Source organism: Equus caballus, chromosome 14, assembly GCF_041296265.1.
Source record: "Equus caballus isolate H_3958 breed thoroughbred chromosome 14, TB-T2T, whole genome shotgun sequence".
NCBI classification, from domain to species: Eukaryota; Metazoa; Chordata; class Mammalia; order Perissodactyla; family Equidae; genus Equus; species Equus caballus.
The window spans coordinates 12,044,769-12,065,148 of NC_091697.1; the positions used below are offsets into that span (position 1 = coordinate 12,044,769).

Here is a 20,380-nt window from a genome sequence, read left to right on the forward strand (position 1 = left end):
GGATTGGTGGTTCCCAGAGGGGAATCAGGGCTGGAACAGGGCAAAAGGGGTGATTAGGTTCACACGTGAGGGGGTGGACTATAATTCGTTTTTGTGTGTTGAACATGATGCAGTCTACACAGAATTTGAAATATATCACGATGTACATCTGAAAGCTATATAATGTTATAATCCAATGTTACTGCAACTAAAATGATAAAAAATAAAAACATAAATTAAAATTTTTTTTTAAATAATGAAAATTTGCTACCAAAACAACACAGTAATGATTCATAGAGGCAACATATTAAGAGGATACCAAAAGTGCAAATGGAATATTTACCACATATATATTTTTTTATTCCCAGACTGTGCTTTGTGACCTGCCTTTGCCTGGAGGAGTCACGCCTTGCATGCTGATAACAATTCTGGGCACTGTGAAGCGCAGTGCAAACAGGTGAACAGCAAGATTAGCAAGTCTGTCGTATTTGCTGATTGGTTTAGAATTTTTAAAACTACACATTTAGAATCTTGGCTATACCACAGTACGGGATTATCCCATAAATCAATATGTATTCCCAATACGGGGACAACGTTTCCCTCACTGAATCTTAAACCAGAAGAATCAAGAATAAAACAGTCCTACTTTCTGAGGACAAAGAGGAAGAGCAGGAAACCCATTCTGTTGGTGTTTCCTGGCAGTGAAAGCCTTAGAGCTCAAGGAAACGTGGAGCTTTTGTAATATGATGCCTGGCCGTCTCTCCACCTCTGCGCCATACATTGTGTAAACAACCAAGCATGCACATTATGTCTACATGCCCATCAAAAACAAGGTGTGAAAACAAAAAGACCCCACTGGACATTGTTCCAAGTTGGTCTGAGCGCTTGAAAGTGATGCCACTCTGTCCTGATGTGCGTGCAAATCTCCCCGCAGTTGTGCAGGTCACAGTGCAGTCTCGGACCTTGCAAGCTCGGCTGCCATTTCCATCTTCATAGTGGGGGCAACAGCAGGGTCACAGATTTCTATGGTGTTAGCCTGGTCTACAGCTGACAAGTGGCAGGATGGAGAACCCCAGTTTTCTGAGCAGACTCTATATACTTAGAAGATTTGAACAGATCCCTCAAGTTACAAGACTTCCTCAAAATAAATCAACCTTTGCCCTTGGAACTGGTTTGACTGAGGTGAGCTAGGATGGGGTAAGATTGGAGCTAACAGGTAAATCCGTGCTGATCCATGGCTGCCCTGGGATGCCTGGGCCTGGTGATCACCACTGGTTATACCTACGTGTAAAACAAGAAGGCTAAGGATATCCTGAAGCTGTCCAGTACGCCCGTCCCTGAGGTCAGTGGTGCCACTAAAGCTACTGCAGCCATTAATTCATCTGTGTTTCTGGGTCTTATGACCAGGACACAAAAGGCACAAAGTCAAGCTATGCACACAGGTTTATTCAATAATTTGCAAACAGACTCCATGAGTGTCTGTCACCTTTTTCCTGGTGAATCAAAGGGAGCCACCTCCTCTGTTAGCAGGAGATAGACTCAGCTCTGATCTGATCATTTTACATCCAAATGGCCCACTCACTCCAACCTCCAGCCAGCTTCCTCTGGTTCCGCATGAAGGTCACCACCCTAAGCCAACTGCTACTTCCACACAGCCTGTACAGCTTCTGATGGCACAGTTCTTCCCTGCACAATAAAGCTTGCCTCACAGCAAAGTACAAAACATATATATCCTCTGCCTATGTCCTCGTCCATCTTTCCTCCCAACATAAGGTAGGACCCAGCACACCTTACCCTGTGCACACAGCACTCATGATTTGTTAATATCTGCTCTCCTCCCTGTACGACCCCTCTCATGCAGGACCACACTGATATACATATCTTTGCTTTATTTAGGGTTATTGCACTGGAAACTTTAGCTCCAGGAACACTAGAAATGCAGACTGACACTGCGGCCACTCAGAACTAATTCTGGTTGAAGTGGTTAAGGTGGTCTAAACTGAAAAAATTATTGCTTGGTCCTGCAAATTCTATGTGAGGAATTACAAGAAAAAAAGAACACTGAAGGCAGTAGAGATGACAGTATCTTGCTTTTCACTGCAGAGGAAATATAGGCATTGGATTTTCAGTCAAATACAAATTCTATTGCCATTGGCTATCTTGGTCTTTTCCCTGTGAATTTAATCATTGGAAGACACAGTGTGGTGTATGTGTTCATTACTGGGTGAATCAAAACATACAGAGAATCATTGTTAAAAGGTCTAGAGTGCAGACGTTGCTTTAAAACCAGAGCACATGCTGATTCTGTCAGTGCTCTATGGGGTTTGCTGAGACACTGAGGGAAAGAGTTAGTGATTCGACAGCCAGGACTTGTGTTTGCCTTGACATCCAAGTGCAGGAACTGGGGTCAAAAAGCCAAGCAGCACTTTCGTGGGGTTGGCCCCGTGGCCGAGGGGTTAGGTTCTCGTGCTCCGCTGCATGCGACCCAGTGTTTCGTTGGAGCGAGTTCTGGGCGCGGACATGGCACTGCTCATTGAGCCACGCTGGGGCAGTGTCCCACATGCCACAACTGGAGGGACCCACGGCTAAGAGTATACAGCTATGTACCGGGGGGCTTTGGGGAGAAAAAGGAAAAAATAAAATCTTTGAAAAAAAAAAAAAAAGCCAAGCAGCACTTTCATTAGTTCCACTTGACATCATGGAATGTTTACCACATTTATTGTCACGACTTTACAACTTAGCATCGGAATACTGAACTTTAACGATGTTGTCTAGCTCTTGCTGTGTCAGGACTTGGCTTTTGGTTAACTATGAGGAAGCCAAGTATTTGAAAGCTCTTATTTGCCATTAGTAGGGATTAAAAGCAGGCTGGCAGGGCAGGAAGGAGGTAACCATTATTCTCTGCAAAGTAAAGCATAAAGTGCCCTCAAAGTGGCCCGAAAACCTCTGTGAGAAAACCTTGAAGACCTTTCATGGGTAGAGGTGGTAAAGAGGGAATGACAGCTGACTAGAATGACGTGACCAAGACAACGAGGCAAAAAACTCAGCACGTTGTCTTGCTTCCTGTCAGATGCTCATGTATTACATCCAGTCCTTGGCCCAGGGTACCGTCAGTGTGATTTCTGTTTAGAAAATTGTCAGGTATTTATACAATGATTTGCTCTTTAGAAAATTGCATGTTCTTCACTTGATACAAATGCACAGCTTGAATCATTTTACTAACTCTGGTCTTTGGTTTAAAACAGGCTTGCTTGAGATTTCAAGAGAGGGCATGAGTTCGCCTTCCACTGTAACCCGCGCTTCAGTGAGAACAACAGGGGAGCCATTGTTTGCATTACAAAGCTGGATAATATCTGGGGAAAGGAAGACAGACAGGCAGATTTCCCCTTTGAAAGTGGTAAACCAAAGTAAGTTATTGCTACTATGAGATATTGAAAATGTCTGTTGCTCATGGGACTCGCTCTAAACCACAATGCCCTTGAAATGAATTTTCATCAGCTCTCCTGAGACACCTAACTAGGACATCTCCTCCCCATCCCAGGGGACCAGGCACTGCAGGCTGGAACAGGGCAGGAGCGCTGACCACAGGACCTTGGCACATGTCAGGATTTGGAGATGGCTCTTTAAGGAGGTGAAATGAGGTCCTGATGCAACGGGACTGGGGTCCTTATGAGAAGAGGAGACACAGATGCAGAGGAGCAGCCCCGTGAGGACGGAGGCAGAGACGGGAGGGAGGCGGCCACCAGCCCAGGGACCCTGGAGCCCCAGACACTGGAAGAGGCCGGAGGGACCCTCCCGTGGAGCCTCCGGAGGGAGCACAGCCCTGCAACCCTTGACCTCAGACTCTGGGCTCCAGGATGGGGTAGGACGGATCCCTGGGGTTCAAACCCCTGAACGGTCCTTCACCTGGAACTCTCCGGACCTGCACTCTGCCTCACCCATCCAATCCCGTTTTGCATACTTGGCCACCCCTCAGCCTGATTCCCAGCCCCCGAGCGGCCCAGGCAGCCCCGACAGGGTGTGCCGACGACCTGGGTGGGGGGACCGGAGGCAACTGCCCCCCACTAACGATTCCCCTAAACCCCATCTTCCCTCCGGCATCTGATACGCAGACGCCCTCGGCTCACGCCCCATTCCTTTATATCCAGGCCGATGACACCCGGCCCCCCCCCAGGGCTCCCCGGCCGAGCGCTCAGTGTCCGGGGCTGATTACCGCCCAGCTTGCTGCGTGAAAGATGTGAGTCCTGACTCGGTTGGGGGCCAAGCGGCCCCAATTAACACAGCAGTGGCTTTCATGTTCACCTCAATTAAGCCGGCTGCCGTTTCCTGAGTCGTTTCCGGGGCAGCCACACATCAAAGGGCCTCGCGGGCCACGCAGCAGGTGACGCTCATTTGCACACTGACCCAGGCAGGCGGGGGCGGGGGGTGCTCTGCGAGGGACCAGGAGCTGGTTGGGGTGAAGGGTCATGGGTCGGGTCCTCCAGGGAGGGTCCCTCCTGCCTCTTCTGCTTATCAAACCATGTGAGGCAGCATCTTGCATACAAAATGCAGGAAAACGGGCATGGATGTGAGTTCAGGGCCACTCTTCCTCAGAAAAAACTGATCTCTGATTCAAAGGATGACTCGGGTCTTGAGTCAGAGGCCGCTTCCCCCTTTGATGAGCCTGGTGGTGGGGAGGTCACAGGGCATGGTGGGCACTGCCTCCTTCCACCTCTGAGGTCCGACCACCGTCCTTCAGAAGCGCAGGACCTGACTGACCCAAATCACCCATCACAAACCGACTCCCAGACAGCATTGCCTCCCAACCTCAAAACCACCATCAAAAGGGCCCAGTCGGTCCCCACATTTGCTTGTCTCCTTCCCCGTGCAAAAACCGACGCTCCATCCTCGGTGCCGAAAGCACGAAAACAGATGCCTGCATCCTGGGACGGTGATCTAGCCGCTGTTTGCAGGAGGAATAAATGAGACCGAAAACGAATGGGCAAAATACGGTCCATCTGTGCAGTGGAATATTATGCAGCCATGAAAAAGGAGCCCATGTCCAAATCTGCTTCCTTTTCATGGCTGCGTAATATTCCCTCCACAACGGCCTGTGTGCTGTTCCTCCATTTATGCAGCTGTGGACACTTGTGGCGTTCGATGCATCTGATTTTTATAAGTCGGTCTATTAACCTGAGCCGCTTCCTGTCCATTTTCCTTTCTCCAGGGGCTCAGTATTTATTCCCAGGCCACGTGACCCTGGGGCATCATGTCCCTGGGCAGCATTGACAGCTGTCGACCCTGCAGAGAGGCCCCCCTGTCCTGCTGTTTGCACAAGACCCCACCCACCTCGCCCCCATCTCCACGTGGAGCTGGCCTGTCAGATGCAGCAGGAGATGCAAAAAAAATCCGGCACAAAGTGGATTTTTCATTTCTCAGGAATACTTGGGAAATGACTAGAAGGAAACACTAACAAAAATTAGCAAGAGTGACAAGGCAATGGTAATGAGCACGCTGTCTTTCAAAAGAAGAAATCATTCAAAATATTTCTTTATCAGAGTCGCAAACACAATCATGTCCTCTGGTACAGTAAAACCACTTTAAAGGTATATTCCAGCACCCTGCTACATTCCATCCCATTTCCCGTATATATTCTCTATCAGTGCACATCACACTGTATATACATATTCCAGCACCCTGCTCCATTCCATCCCATTTCCTGCATATATTCTCTATCAGTGCACATCACACTTTATGTTTACTCATGAGATCTAAACTTCGTGTACAAAATACTCATCACCCTGAATAAGAGAGAGTGCAAGATGGCACAATCAAGCACACAGACTCAGCACGCTCTTCACAGTCTACTTTCCTTCAGAAGATGGGCAAGTTCCTTTCCCTCCAGCTCTCGTTTTTCTCCTCTGCCAATATTTATTCATCCACTAGATCCTAGTTACTGTCCAAAAAAATTTATCAGCAGTTCTCTATATTTTAGATACCAGACTTCCCTCTGACATACTAATGGCAAGCATTACCCCATTCCATTGACTTTCTTTTTATCTTTGTTTTCTTTGATGTAAATGTTTCTTATTTCCATATATATAGGATTTGAATTTTTCTATTTTGCCACCAATAATTTCCTTTCATGTTTCTATAATTTCTAATTTACTCAGTAACTCCCCTGTCTCAGATTGTATCCTAAGAAATTATCAGAAACTTGGACACACTGAAACGGATCACACTTATGTGGAGATGGCAGTGGTGGGGAAGGACAGAAAGGGGTGGAAATGTATAAATTTTGCATTGTTTGACAGGCATCTTTACTTCTTTCAGTTTTTAATAGAGTGCCATTCCTGTCTTCCATTGTAAAGACCAGGGAAATAAAAATCTAATGTTGAGACATAAAAGAGAAGCTTGAACAAAAGTTGACCTTTTAAAAGATGTTAATTGAAGGATTACGTATAATAGGAAAATTAGAAATAGCATAAATAGCTAATACGAAGAGAGTGATTGATTTGTAATATATAGCATATGTAAAACATAAAACATATACAGCAATTAATTAAAACATTTTCTTTTCAAGAAAGATGTGGGTTTTTAATAACTGAAAATTTAACATTTAATTAGATCATCAGGGACATAATTAGATTGAGCTATTTGCAGGAATTTTTAAACTATATTTTTTGCATAAAAACTATTATTACACTGCTGGTGAAAATTAAAACACAAGAAAGGTTCACGCGATCTTGCCAGATCACCCAGCTAATCCCAGGCTTTGTCAATATGTGTGTGTGACTTGTAAATAATTGCAGTCTGTCAACTCTGTATTTATACATTTTCAGAGATGATTTTGGAGATGTGTGTTTAAATTTTACAGAGATTTTTTAACAGTGTTTTTAATCATGTTTTATGAGTTCTAAAGCAGCATAAAAGAAAAATATTTGTCACCTTATATAAAACATCTACATAATAAAAATGCCAATTAACATATTTATTGTATTTCTGCTGTTTTCTCAGACAGTTTCTGAGGGAAGAATCATCAACAGCTTTTAATTATTGCTGGAAGAAAGCAGCAATAAGTGGATGAGAAAAGAAAAGTTTGAGTGAGTTCTACTTTCTTTAAGTCTCCAAATGGACACTTAAGGGGGAAAATGCTGATCCAAAGCAATGGCTGACAGTGTTCCGGATTAAATGAGAGCCTATTCATCCTCTAAACATGTAAGACTGATTGGGAAAATCTCTATATTTGTTTTCTAGAAAGACTCCACAGTTTATACTTGTGGCCAACTAATGTTAAATTTTGTAATTCTTACTAATTTTTTATAGCAATACCTCTTGCTCTTGATGTCTCAATACTTTAACTAAAAATGCTCATAATTTCTAATGGTAGATCCAAGGATATTGTTATTGTTGTTGTCATTATTAGTATTTTAAAGTACCATTTATTGAAAATCTACTATTTGCCAGGTACTGTAATATAATTTATCTTAAATCTCCATGGAGAAGAGACTGTTATCAAACTGAGGTTTACGAAGGATTACGTCTCTTGCCCAAGGCCATATATGGCCTTCAACCTTTGGATTTCAAACAGTGGCAGGGTAGAGATTAAAACCCAAGTCAAAGCCCACACTCTTTGCCACTACCCTGTACACATCTTGGGCCGCTGCTAGACACACCAGAACCACCTGTTGGATATGCCAGAAACATCTGCCGGATACGCTGAAACCACCTGCCAAATATGCCAGAATCAGGTCCCGGACATGGTGGAAACACCTGCCAGACATGTCCAAATCACCTGTCAGATACGCCAAAACCATGTGCCACACATGCCGGAACCACCTCGTGGATACATCTGCTGGATACTCCAGAAACAGGAAAACCACAGGACGGAACCAGGTGCCAGACAAGCGTTAGGCCCCTTCCAGACTAGCCTGAACCACTTGCTGGACCAGCCTGAATCACTTTATGGACATTCCAGAACCACATGCCCAGCATGCTAAAACCGAGTGACTGACACGCCACAACCACCTGCTGAGCACACCTGAACTGGTCACTGTGAAACCACCTGCCGGATACACCAGAACCAGGTGCCGGACATGCCAGAACCACCTGCCAGATACACCAGACACAGGTGTCGCACATGCTGAAACCAGGTTCCCAACATGACTGAACCACCTGCCAGACACGTTGGAGCCACCTGCCGGATATGCCAAAAACAGCTGTTGCACATGCTGGAACCAGGTGCTGGACACACCTGAACCACCTGCTGGACAAGCTTCAACCACCTGCTAGACACAAGGGACCCACTTGCCGGACATGCTGTCATCACCTTCAGGAAACGCCAGAACCATCAAGTGAACATGCCAGAAGCACCAGCCGAACATGCCAGAGCCAGGTGCTTGACACGCCATATCTGCCTGCCAGACACACTGAAATCACCTGCCAGATATGCCAGAACCAGGTCCCGGATATGCCAGAACCAACTTCCAGGCAAGCCAGAAAAATCTGCCGGACACGCCAGAACCACCCCTCAGACTGGCCAAAAACACGAAAGTGAAATGACGGGATCATGTCCTGGACATGTTGTAGCCACATGTCAGACACGCTGGAATCAACCGCTGGACATGCTGGAACCAACTGCTGGACACCCCGGAAGCACCTACCGCACATGTCAGAACCACCTTCTGGACATACTGGAAACTCATGCCAGACAACAGGAACCCCCTGCCTGACAAGCTGGAACCACCTGAATGACATGCCAGTACCACTGCTCGGACATGCCAAAACCAGCTGCAAGACAAAACTGAAACACCTGCCAGACAAGACTGAACCACCTGCTGGATACACCTGAACCACTTGACAGACACTCCAGAACCGCATTCCCAGCATGATGGAACCACATGTCCGATATGCCAGAAGCAGGTTCCGGAGGTGCCGAAACCACCTTCAGGACAGGCCTGAACCACCTGCTGGACCTGCCTGAACCACCTGACCGACATGCTTCAACCACCTGCTTGACTCCCCGGAACCACCTGCTGGACACCTGTTGGATATGCCAGAACCAGGTGCTGCATACACTGAAACCACCTGCCAAATGCCCAAGAACCAGGTGCCAGACATGGCGGAACCAACTGCCAGACATGTCCAAATCACCTGTCAGATATGCCAAAACCATGTGCCGGTCACACCAAAAGCACCTCTCGGACACGCCAGAACGAACTGCCAGATACGCCAGAAACAGGTACAGCTAGGGTGGAACCAGGTGCCAGATAAGCCCGAAGCAGCTGCTGGACTAGCCTGAACCACATCCTGGATGAGCCGGAACCACCTGCTGGACCATCCTGAACCACTTTACGGACATTCTGGAACCACATGCCAGGCACGCTGTAACCAGCTGCCCAACACGTAAGAACCACCTGCTGAACACGCCTGAACCACCTGCCCGACACGTGGGAACCACCTGCCGGATACACCAGAAACAGGTGTCACACATGCCGAAACAAGGTGCCAGACATGACTGAACCACCTGCCAGACATGCTGGAGCCACTTGCTGGATATGCTAAAAACATGTGTTGCACACCCCGGAACCAGGTGCTGAACACGACTGAACCACCTGCCGGACAAGCCTCAACCACCTGCTGGAAGTGACTGAACCACTTGCAGGACATGCCATCACCAACTTCAGGACACACCAGATCCATCTGGTGGACACGCCAGAAGCACCAGCCGAACATGCCGGAGCCAGGTGCTGGACACACCAGAACTGCCTGCTGGACACACCAAAATCACCTGCCTGATATGCCAGAACCAGGTCCTGGTTACACCAGAACCGACAACGAGAGAGGCCGGAAAAACCTGCCGGTCACATCGGAACTACCAGTCAGATACGCCGAAACCACCACCCCAATTTGACTGGATCAGGTCCTGGACATGTCGTAGCCAGCTGCTGGACACATTGCAATCACCTGCCAGACATGGGGGAACCAACTACCGGACACCCCAGAAGCACCCACTGGACACGTCAGAACCACCTTCTGGACATACTGGAAACTCATGCCAGACAACAGGAACCCCCTGCCTGACATGTTGGAACCACCTGAATGACACACCGGTACCACTGGCCGGACATGCTGGAACCACGTGCCAGACCAAATTGAACCACCTGCCAGACAAGACTGAACCACCTGACAGATACCCCTGAACCACTTGACAGACACTCCAGAAACACATGCCGAGCAGGCCAGAACCACCTGTCAGGTATGCCAGAACCAGGTGCCGGACACGCCGGAACCACCTTCCAGACATACCTGAACCACCTGCCAGATATGCTGAAATCACCTGCCAGATACCCTAGAACCAGGCCCCTTATATGCCGGAACAACCAGCCAGACATGCCAGAATCACCCACCAGAAACAGTGGAACCACCACACAGATATATCAGAACCACCCACCAGACCCGCCAGAAACACACCCCAGACACGCCGGAACCACCTGGAACCACCCACTGGACACACTGGAACCACTACTCAGACATGCTGGAACCACCAACCAGACACACCAAACCAACTTCCGGACACAGCAGAAGCACCCACCAGACACCCCAGAACCATCTTCCAAACGTACCAGAACCACATACCAGACACACCAGAACCACCTGTTGGATATGCCAGAACCAGGTGCCGGATACACTGAAACCACCTGCCAAATAAGTCAGAACCAGGAGCCGGACACGACAAAAACACCTGCCAGACAAGCTGGAACCACCTGCCTAACATGCCAGAACAAACTGCCGGACATGCCGAAATCACCTTCCGGACACGCCAGAAAGATTTCCTGGATATGCCAGAACCAATTTCCATAAAATGCTAGAACAACCTGCTGGACATGCTAGAATCAACCACCGGACACATTGGAACCACCTTCCTGACATACCAGAAACTCATGCCAGACACACAGGAACCCCCTGCCTGTCATGCCAGAACCACCTGAATGACATGCCAGTACCATCGGCCAGACATGCCATAACCACCTGCCAGAGAAAACTGAACCACCTGCCAGAAAAGACTGAGCCACCTGCTGGACATGCCTGAACCACTTGACGGACATTCCAGAACCACATGCCAGATACGCTGGAACCACCTGCAGTACAGGCCTCAACCACCTACTGGACACGCCTGAACCACCTGGTGGACACACCGCAACCACTTTCCGGATGCGCCGGAACCATCTGGTGGACATGCTGGAACCACCTGAATAACATGCTGGAACCACCTGACTAACATGCCGGAACCACGTGCCAGACACGCCAGCACCACCTGCTGGAAACCCCGGAACCACAGCCCAGACATACTGGAAGGACATGCTGGACATGCAGGAACCAATTGCTGCACACACCTGGACCACTTGCTGGACACCACCAAAGCACATCCTGGAGAGGCCTGAATCCGCTGCTGGACACGCCCAAACCACCATTCGGACACTTCAGGACCATGTTTCAGAAATGCCTGTACCACAGGACGGCCATGTCTGGACCATGTGCCAGATGCATCTGGACCAGCTGACAGACATGCCTGAACAACCAGCTGGACACCCCGGAACTACCTGCCAGGCATACCGGAGCCATCCACTGGAAACGCCTGAATCACCTGCCTGATATGTTGGAACCAACTGCCGGAAATGTTGGAAACAACACCCGGACAATCTGCAACCACCCATTGGAGACACTAGAATCAGATCCTGGACACACCAGAAGCACCTGCCGGACACTCTGGAACCACCTTCTGGAACCACTGGAATCACCCACTGGATACGAAGGAACCACCTTCCAGACACACCAGAACCACTTGTCAGATTCGGCGGAACCAGGTGCTGGACATGATGAAACCACCTGTCGGATATGCCAGAACCAGGTGCCAGACACGAGAGACCCACCTGCTGGACAAGCCGGAACCACCTGCCTGACATGCTGGAACAACCTGCCGGACACGCCAAAATCATCTGCCTCATACACCGGAACCAGGTCCTGGAAAAACCTGCCAGACACACCGAAACCACCACCTGCACACTCCGAAACCACCAACCCGATTCTGGCAGTTCCTGCAGGTGGTTCCAGAGTGTCTGGCAGGTGCTTTTGGTGTGCTGGGACCTGATTCTGCCATCTCCGGTGGGTGGTTCCAGAGTGTCCTTGTGGTGGTGTCCAGCAGTTGGTTCCAGCGTGTCAGGCAGGTGGTACAGGCGTTTCTGGGAGGTGCTTTGGGGGTGTCCAGCAAGTGGTCCGGGTGTGTCTGGCAAGTGGTTCCAGCATGTCCGGCGTGTCCTTCCAGTATGTCTGGCCTGTAATTCCTCATGTTCAGCCAGTGGTTCTGGTGTGTCCGTCACCTGGTTCTGGCATGTTTGGCAGATGGTTCCAGCAAGTCCACCAGATGGTTCTGGCTCATCCTGAAGGTGGTTATGGCATATCTGGCAGGTGGTTCAATCATGTCCAGCAGGTGGTTCAGTCTTGTTCAGCAGGTGGTTCAGTCATGTCCAGCACCTGCTTCTGGCATGTGAGAAAGCTGTTTCTGGCGTATCCGGCAGGTGGCTCCAGTGAGTCCGGCAGGTGGTTCAGTTGTGTCCAGCACCTTGTTTCTGTGCGTGCGACACCTGTTTCTGGCATATCAGGCAGGTATTTCTGGCATGTCCAGCAGGTTTTTCACTCAAGTCTGGCAGTTGGTTCAGGCGTGTCCAGCAGGTGGTTCTGGCGTGTTGGGCACCTGGTTCCAGCATGCCCGGCATGTGATTTGGGAATGTCTGTAATGTGGTCCTGGCTGGTCCAGCAGTGGTTCAGACTAGTATGGCAGCTGCTTCAGGCTTGTCTGGCACCTGGTTCTGGCCTGTCCTGGACCTGTTTCTGGTATATCTGGCAGATGGTGCCGGTGTGTCTAAGAGGTGGTTCCGGTGTGTCTGGCAGATGGTTTTGGTGTACTCAGCAGGTGATTTGGAAGTGGCCGGCAGGTGTTTCCTCCATGTCTGGCAACTGGTTCTGGCGCATTTGGTAGGTGGTTTCAGTGTATCCGGCACCTGGTTGCCCCATATGCAAAAGTTGGTTCCAGCATGTCTGGCAGGTGGTTCCGGGGTGTCAGACCAGAGATTCCACCATGTTTTGCAGATGGATCAGTGCTGTCCAGCAGGTGGATCAGTCGTTCTGGCAGTGGGTTGCAGCATATCTGGCGGTGGTTGTGGCGTGTCCAGAAGGTGGTTCTGTCGTGTCCGGCAGGTGGTTCTGGTGAGTCAAGCAGGTGGTTATGGCATGTTTGGCAGGTGGTTCAGGCGTGTCTGTCAGCTGGTCCAGGTGCATCTGGCACATGGTCCAGGCATGGCCGTCCCGTGGTCCAGGCATTTCTGAAACATGGTTCTGACATGTCCGAAAGATGGTTTGGGCGTGTCTGGCATCTGATTCAGTCCTCTCCGAGAGGTGCTTTAGGGGTGTCCCACAGGTGGTCCTGGTGTTTCCGGCCAGTGGTTCAGCATGTCTGGCACGTCATTCGAGTATGTCTGGTCTCAGGTTCTGGTTTGAATAGCAGGCAGATCCAGCGTGTCTGGCACCTGGCTCCGGCATGCTTGGCAGGTGGTTCTGGCATGTCCTGCACATGGTTTTGGTGTATCTGACAGGTGATTTGGACATGTCTGGCAGGTGTTTCTGCCATGTCTGGCACCTGATTCTGGTGATTTTGGCAGGTGGTTTCAGTGTATTTGGCACCTCGTTCCGGCATATCCAACAGGTGGTTCCGGTGTGTCAGGCAGGTGGTTCAGGTGTTTCTGGCATGTGATTCTGGTACGTCTGTAAGGTGGTTCTGGGGTGTCCAGTGGGTGCATCCAGAGTGTCTGGCAGTTGGTTCCGGCATGTCTGGAGGGTGGTTCTGGATGTCTGAGTGGTGGTTCCAGTGTGTCCGGTGGGTAGTTCTGGCATGTCTGCTGGGTTGTTCCGGCGTAAAAGAGGCCAGGTTCCGGCGTATCTGGCAGGTGATTTTGGCGTGTCCAGCAGGTTGTTCCGGCGAGTCAAGCAGATGATTGCGGTGTGTCCCAGTAGGTTGTTCAGGCATGTGCAAAAGGTGGTTCAGGTCTGTCCTGAAGGTGGTTTCTGCACGTCTGGCACCTGGTTCTGGCATATCTGACATGTGGTTCCAGCGTGCCCGGCATGTGGTTCCAGATGTCTGTAAAGTGGTTCAGTAATATCCGACTGGTTGTTCAGCTTTCTCTGGCTTGTGGTTCCGGCATGTCCTGCCAGTGGTACTGGTGTGTCATTCAGGTGGTTCCAGCATGTCTGGCAGGGGTTTCCTGAGTGTCTGGTATGAGTTTCCAGTGTGTCTGGAAGGTGGTTCTGATGTGTCAGGAGGGTGCTTCTGGGGTGGTTGGCAGTTGGTGCCCGCATGTCCAGTGAGTGATTCCAGCGTGTGCAGCAGGTGGGTACAGCGTGTCCAGGACCTGATTCTGTCATGTCGGATGGTGGCTTTGGCATCTTTGGGTGGTGGTTCCGGCGTGTCCAGCAGGTGATTTCAGCATGTACGGTAGGTTTTTCCACCCTGTGTGGAAGTTGGTTCTGGTGTATTCAGGACTTGGTTTTGGGGTATCCAGAAGTTGATTTTGGCATGTCTGGCAGGCTATTCTGGTGTGTCTGGCACATGGCTCTGGCTTGTCTGGCAGGTGGTTCTGGCATGTCCACCACCTGGTTCTTGTGTATCCGGTGGGTGGTTTCATGGTGTCCAGCATCTGGTTCTGCTGTATCTGACAGGAGGTTCCGGCGTGACTGTCAGCTGTTTCCAGGGTCTTAGGCAGGTGGTTCTGGTGTGTCTGGCTGGTGGTTCAGCTGTGTTTGGCAGGTGGATCAGTGTTGTCCAGCAGGTGGATCAGTCATGTCTTGTGGTTGGTTTCAGCATATCTGGGGGTGGTTCCAGCGTTTTCAGAAGGTGGTTCTGGCATGTCGAGAAGGTGGCTCCATCGTGTCTGGCAGGGGCCCAATAACCTGCATCCCTTGGCAGACAGTCCAGAACCACCTGCCAGGCACACCAGCACCACCTGCCAGCTAAGCCAGCACCAGGTGCCAGACACGACTAAACCACCTGCCGGACAACTTGAACCACCTGCTGGAGAGGTCTGAGCCACCTGCCAGACATGCCAGAACCATGTCCTGGGCACGCCGGAACCACCTGCTGAACAGGAAGGGAAAAGCTGACAGACAGCCCTGATCCACCCAACGGACATGCCATAACCACAGTCCAGACATGACAGCATCACATTCTGGACATGCCAGAACCACTCCTCAGACACACCAGAACCACCCACCAGACATGACAGAACCACCTTCCAGACATGCCGGAACCACCTGACTGACACACTGGAGCCACCTTACTGACAGGCAGGCATCACCCAATGGACATGCCGGAACCACCTGAGGGACACGCTGGCACCACCTGCTGGTTACACCAGAATGAGGTGGCAGGAATGCCAGAACCAGCTGCCACTCAAGCCTGAAAAATCTGTCAGACCAGCCTGAACCACCTGCTGGACATGCCTCAATCACCAGACAGACACACTTCATCCACCCGATAGACATGCCAGAACCAACTGCAGGACCCACCGGAACCACCTGCCGGACACACAGGAACCAAATTCCAGTCACATGGGAACCACCTGTCGGATACACTGAAACCAGGTGCCTGGTTCACTGAAACAACAAGCTGGATACGCCGGAACCAGGTGCCAGACATGCTGAAACCAGGTACCAAATATGCTAAACCCACCTTCTGAATATGCCAAAACCAGGTGCTGGACACTCCCAAACCACCTGCTGGACACAGCCAGACCACCTTTCGGACATGTCAGAACCACATTTCAGAAACACCTGGACCACGGGATGGCCATGTCTGGAACACGTGCCAGGTGCACCTGGCCTACCTGACGGACATGCCTCAACAACCTGCTGGACACACCCGAACTATCTGCCGGACATAGTGAAATGACCCACTGGAAATGCCAGAACTGCCCAGCAGACATGACAGAACCACCCTCCGGTCTTGCCCCAGCCACATGCTGGACACTCTGGAACCACCAGCCAGACAAGATGGAACCTCCTGCTGGATATGCCTTAACCGCTGGAGGGACAATCTGGAACCACCTGCCTGGCACGCAGGATCCACCTGCCAGATATGCCAGAACCAGGTGCTGGACTCGCCGGAACCACCCGCTGGACTGGAGGGAACCACCACCCGGACATGCCGGAACCACCTGCTGGACAACCCTTAACCACCAGCCAGACATGCTGGAACCACAGACCAGATATGCAGGAAGGTCATACTAGACACAGCAGAGCCACCTGCCATACCTACCTGGACCACCTGCCACACACGCCTGAAGAACCTACTAAACACTTCCGAACTGCCTCCAGACAAACCCAAAACACCATTCTGACATGTCAGAAACACGTTTCAGAAATGCCTGGACCACGGGACTGCCACGCCTGTAGCAGGTGCCAGAAGCACCAGCATCACCTGACGGGCATGCCTGAACAATCTGCCAGACATGCCAGAACCACCTGATGGACATGCGAGAACCACTTCCCTGAGATGATGGAACCACTTTTCTGACAAGCAGGAACCATGCCCCGGACACACAGTAACCACATGCAGGACATAATGATCCACCAGCTGGACACAACTGATCCACCCACCAAACGCAGCTGAATCACCCACGGGACACACCAGAATCACCTGCCAGACATGATGGAACCACCTTCCAGACATGCTGGAACCACTCATTGGACACACCGGAACTACCCACTGGACATGATGGAATCACCTTCTGGGCATGCCAGAACCACCTGACTGACATGCAGGAACTAACTGACTGAGACACCAGAATCACCCGCCAGTCATGCCAGAAACTCCTGCGGGACACACCACAACCCCCTGCCAGTTACAGCAGAACCAGCTGGCAGGAACACCAGAACTGGCAGATGGACAAGCCTGAACAACCTGCCGGAGCAGCCCAAATCACCCACCGGACATGACTGAACCACCTGCCAGACACGCCAGAACCACATGCTTCACTCGCCAGAACAACTTACTGGACGTGCTGAAATCACCTGATGGATACTCCAGAACCAGGCCACTTATATGCAGGAACCACATGCAGGACAAGCTGGAATGACCCGACGGGCAGCCTGAACCACAACTCAGACACACCGGAACCACCCACCAGACACATCAGAGTCAGGCCCGGGACACAGCACAACCAACTGCAGGACATGTAGGAATCACCTGTAGGACACACCGGAACCACCTTAAGAAAATACTGGAACCACGTGCCAGACACACAGGAACAACGTGCCAGACACCATGGAACCAACTGTCAGATACGCCAGAACCAGGCACCTGATATGCTGAAACCACCTGCTGAATACACCAGGACCATGTGCCGGACACGCCGGAAGCATGTGATGGATACAACAGAAACAGGTCCAGCACAGGCCAGAACCAGGTGCAGGACATGCCTGAAACACCTGCTGGACACACCTGAACCACCTGCTAGACCAGCCTAAACCACTTTACGGACAATCCGGAACCACATGCTGGGCACACCAGAACCAGGTGCCCAACACACCAGAACCACCTGCTGGACACGCCTGAACCACCGGCCAGTCTTGTAAGAACCACCTGACAGATGCACCAGAACCACCTGCCAGATACGCCAGAAACAGGTGTCGCACATGCCAAAACCAGGTGCCAGACATGATTAAACCACTTGCAAGACACGCCAGAACCAGGTGCCCCACACGACTGAATCACCTGAGGGACAAGACTGAACCATCTGCCAGAGAGGCCTGAACCACCTGCCAGACATGCCGAAACCACTTTCCAGACTGTCTGTTGCAGATGCCAGAACCGCCCACTGGACATGGGTGAACCAGCTGCCTGCCACGATGGAACGAACTGCCGGAATCTTGGAACCACCGATGGGACACTCTGGAACCACCCACCAGAGACTAGAGAATCAGGGCCAGGACACACCAGAAGTACCCACAGGACACACTGGAAGCACCTGACTGACATGCAGGAACCACCTTCTGGACACGATGGAACCATGACTATGGCACTCCAGAACCAACTCCTGGACATGCCGGAAGCACCCAACGGACACGCCGGAACCATCTTCCAAACGTAGAAGAACCACATGCCAGACACACAGGAACCACCTGCCAGACACGTCAGAACCACCTGTTGGATATGCCGGAATCAGGTGCCAGATACACTGAAACCACCTGCTGAATACACCAGAACCAGGTGCCGGACACGCCACAAACACCTGCCAGACAAGCCAGAACCACCAGCCTAACATGCCAGAACAACCTGCTGGACACGCCAAAATCACCTGTAGTTCCGGCATGTCCAGCACGTGGTTCTGGCATATCTGAGAGGTGGTTCCGGCATGCCAGGCATGTGATTTCAGAGTGTCTGTGAAGCGGTTCTGGCGTATCTGGCAGGTGATTTCGGTGCTCTGTCGTGTCCAGGACCTGGTTTTGGCATGTGCGACACCTGTTTCTGGTGTATCCAGGAGGTGGTTCTCACAACATTGGCAGGTGGTTCAGGCTGGTCTAGCAGGTGGTCCTGGCGTGTCGGGCACCTGGTTCCAGTGTGCCTGGCATGTGGTTCCGGATTGTCCATCAAGTGGTTCAGGCTGGTCTAGCAGGTGATTCAGGTGTGTGTGGCAGCTGTTTCAGGCGTGTCCAGCACCTGGTTCTGGCCTGTGCCAGACCTGTTTCTGGTGTATCCATCACATGGTTTAGGAGTGTTCAGCACATGGTTCTGGCATATTCGGCAGTTGGCTTCAGTATCCTGGGCGCCTGGTTCTGGCGTATCTGACAGTTGGTTCCGTGGTGTCTGGCAGTTGGTTCCCGTGTGTCTTGTGTGTGTGTTTCCAGTACATTCTTAAGGTGGTTCCTGCGTGTCTGGCTGGTGGCTACTGTGTATCCGGGACCTGATTCCGGCGTGTCCAGTTGGTGCTTTCAGAGTGTCCTGGTGTTGGTTCCGGCGTGTCTGGCAGTTGGTTCCCACATGTCCGGTGGGTGATTCTGGCGTGTCTGGCAGGTTGTTCTGGCCTTTGACAGAAATTGGTTCTGGCATATCCAGGACCTGGTTCTGGTGTATCCGGCAGGTGATTTTGGCGTGTCTGGCAGGTGGTTCCGGTGAGTCAAGCAGGTGGTTCTGGCGTGTTCGGCAGGTGGTTCAGGCGTGCGCAGCAGGTGGTTTAGGTCTGTCCAGGAAGTGGTTCTGGCATGTCTGGCACATGGTTCTGGCTTATTTGGCAGGTGGCTTCAGCGTACCACGTGCCTGGTTCCGGCGTATCTGACAGTTGGTTCCATGGGGTCTGGCATGTGTTTCTGGTACATTCTTAAGGTGGTTCCTGCATGTCCGGAAGATGCTTCAGTCTTGTCTGGCAGTTGGATCAGTCATGTGGGACACCTGGTTCTGGCGTGTGCTGCGGCTGTTTCTGGCATATCTGGCAGGTGGCGCTGGCGTGTCCGGCAGGTGGTTCCATTATGTCTGGCACATGGTTCCCGGGTATCATGCAGGTGATTTTGACGCGTCCTGTGGGTTGTCCCAGGGTGTCCAACACCTGGTTCTGGCATGTCCAGGAGGTAGTTTCAGCGAATCAGGCACCTGGTTCCAGCGTATCCAACAGGTGGTCCTGGCATGTCTGGTAGGTGATTCTGGTGTGTGCGGCACATGGTTGCGGTGTATCTGGCAGGTGATTTCAACGTGTCCAGCAGGTGTTTCCAGCATATGTGGCACCTGGTTCTGTCATGTTTTGCAGGTTTTTCATTCATTACCTGCACCTGTTTTTGGCGTGTGCAATACCTGTTTCTGGATTATACTTCAGGTAGTCCCAGTGTGTCCAGCAGGTGGTTCTTGCAAGTCTGGCATGTGGCTCAGGCACGTCCAGCAGGTGGTTCTGGCGTGTTGGACACCTGGTTCCAGCATTTCTGGCAGGTGGTTCCGGACCATTCAGCAGGAGGTTGCACCATGTCCCCTACCTGATTGCGATGTGTGTTTTGCGTGGTTCTGGTGTGTCTCTGTAGTGCCTCCAGTGTGTCCTGCAGGTGGTTCCGGCACATGTGGTCAGTTTTCCCGGCGTATAAGGAGCTTGGTTCCAGCCTTCAGTCGAGTCTGGCTGTTGGTTGCAGCTTATCCAGGGGTGGTTCTGGCATCTCCACAAGGTGGTTCCAGTGTGTCCAGCAGGTGATTCCAACATGTTTTGTGGGTGGTTACGGCACATAACCCTAGGCCAAATATAATTAAATGATACGTTGGATATGCCAAACCACTTGCTGGAAACACCCAGACCACCTGCTGGACACCCCCAAAGCACTTCCCGGAGAGGAGCAA

General features: G+C 51.2%; 1 long non-coding RNA gene across 1 annotated transcript; it reads left to right on the forward strand.

The window, feature by feature from the left end:
* Window positions 1-344: 344 nt before the first annotated feature.
* LOC138917231 (uncharacterized) lies at window positions 345-8,174 on the forward strand. Its single transcript, XR_011424961.1, has 4 exons — window positions 345-436; window positions 3,225-3,386; window positions 6,976-7,176; window positions 7,426-8,174. It is a non-coding gene; the product is annotated as an uncharacterized lncRNA (long non-coding RNA).
* Window positions 8,175-20,380: the final 12,206 nt, after the last annotated feature.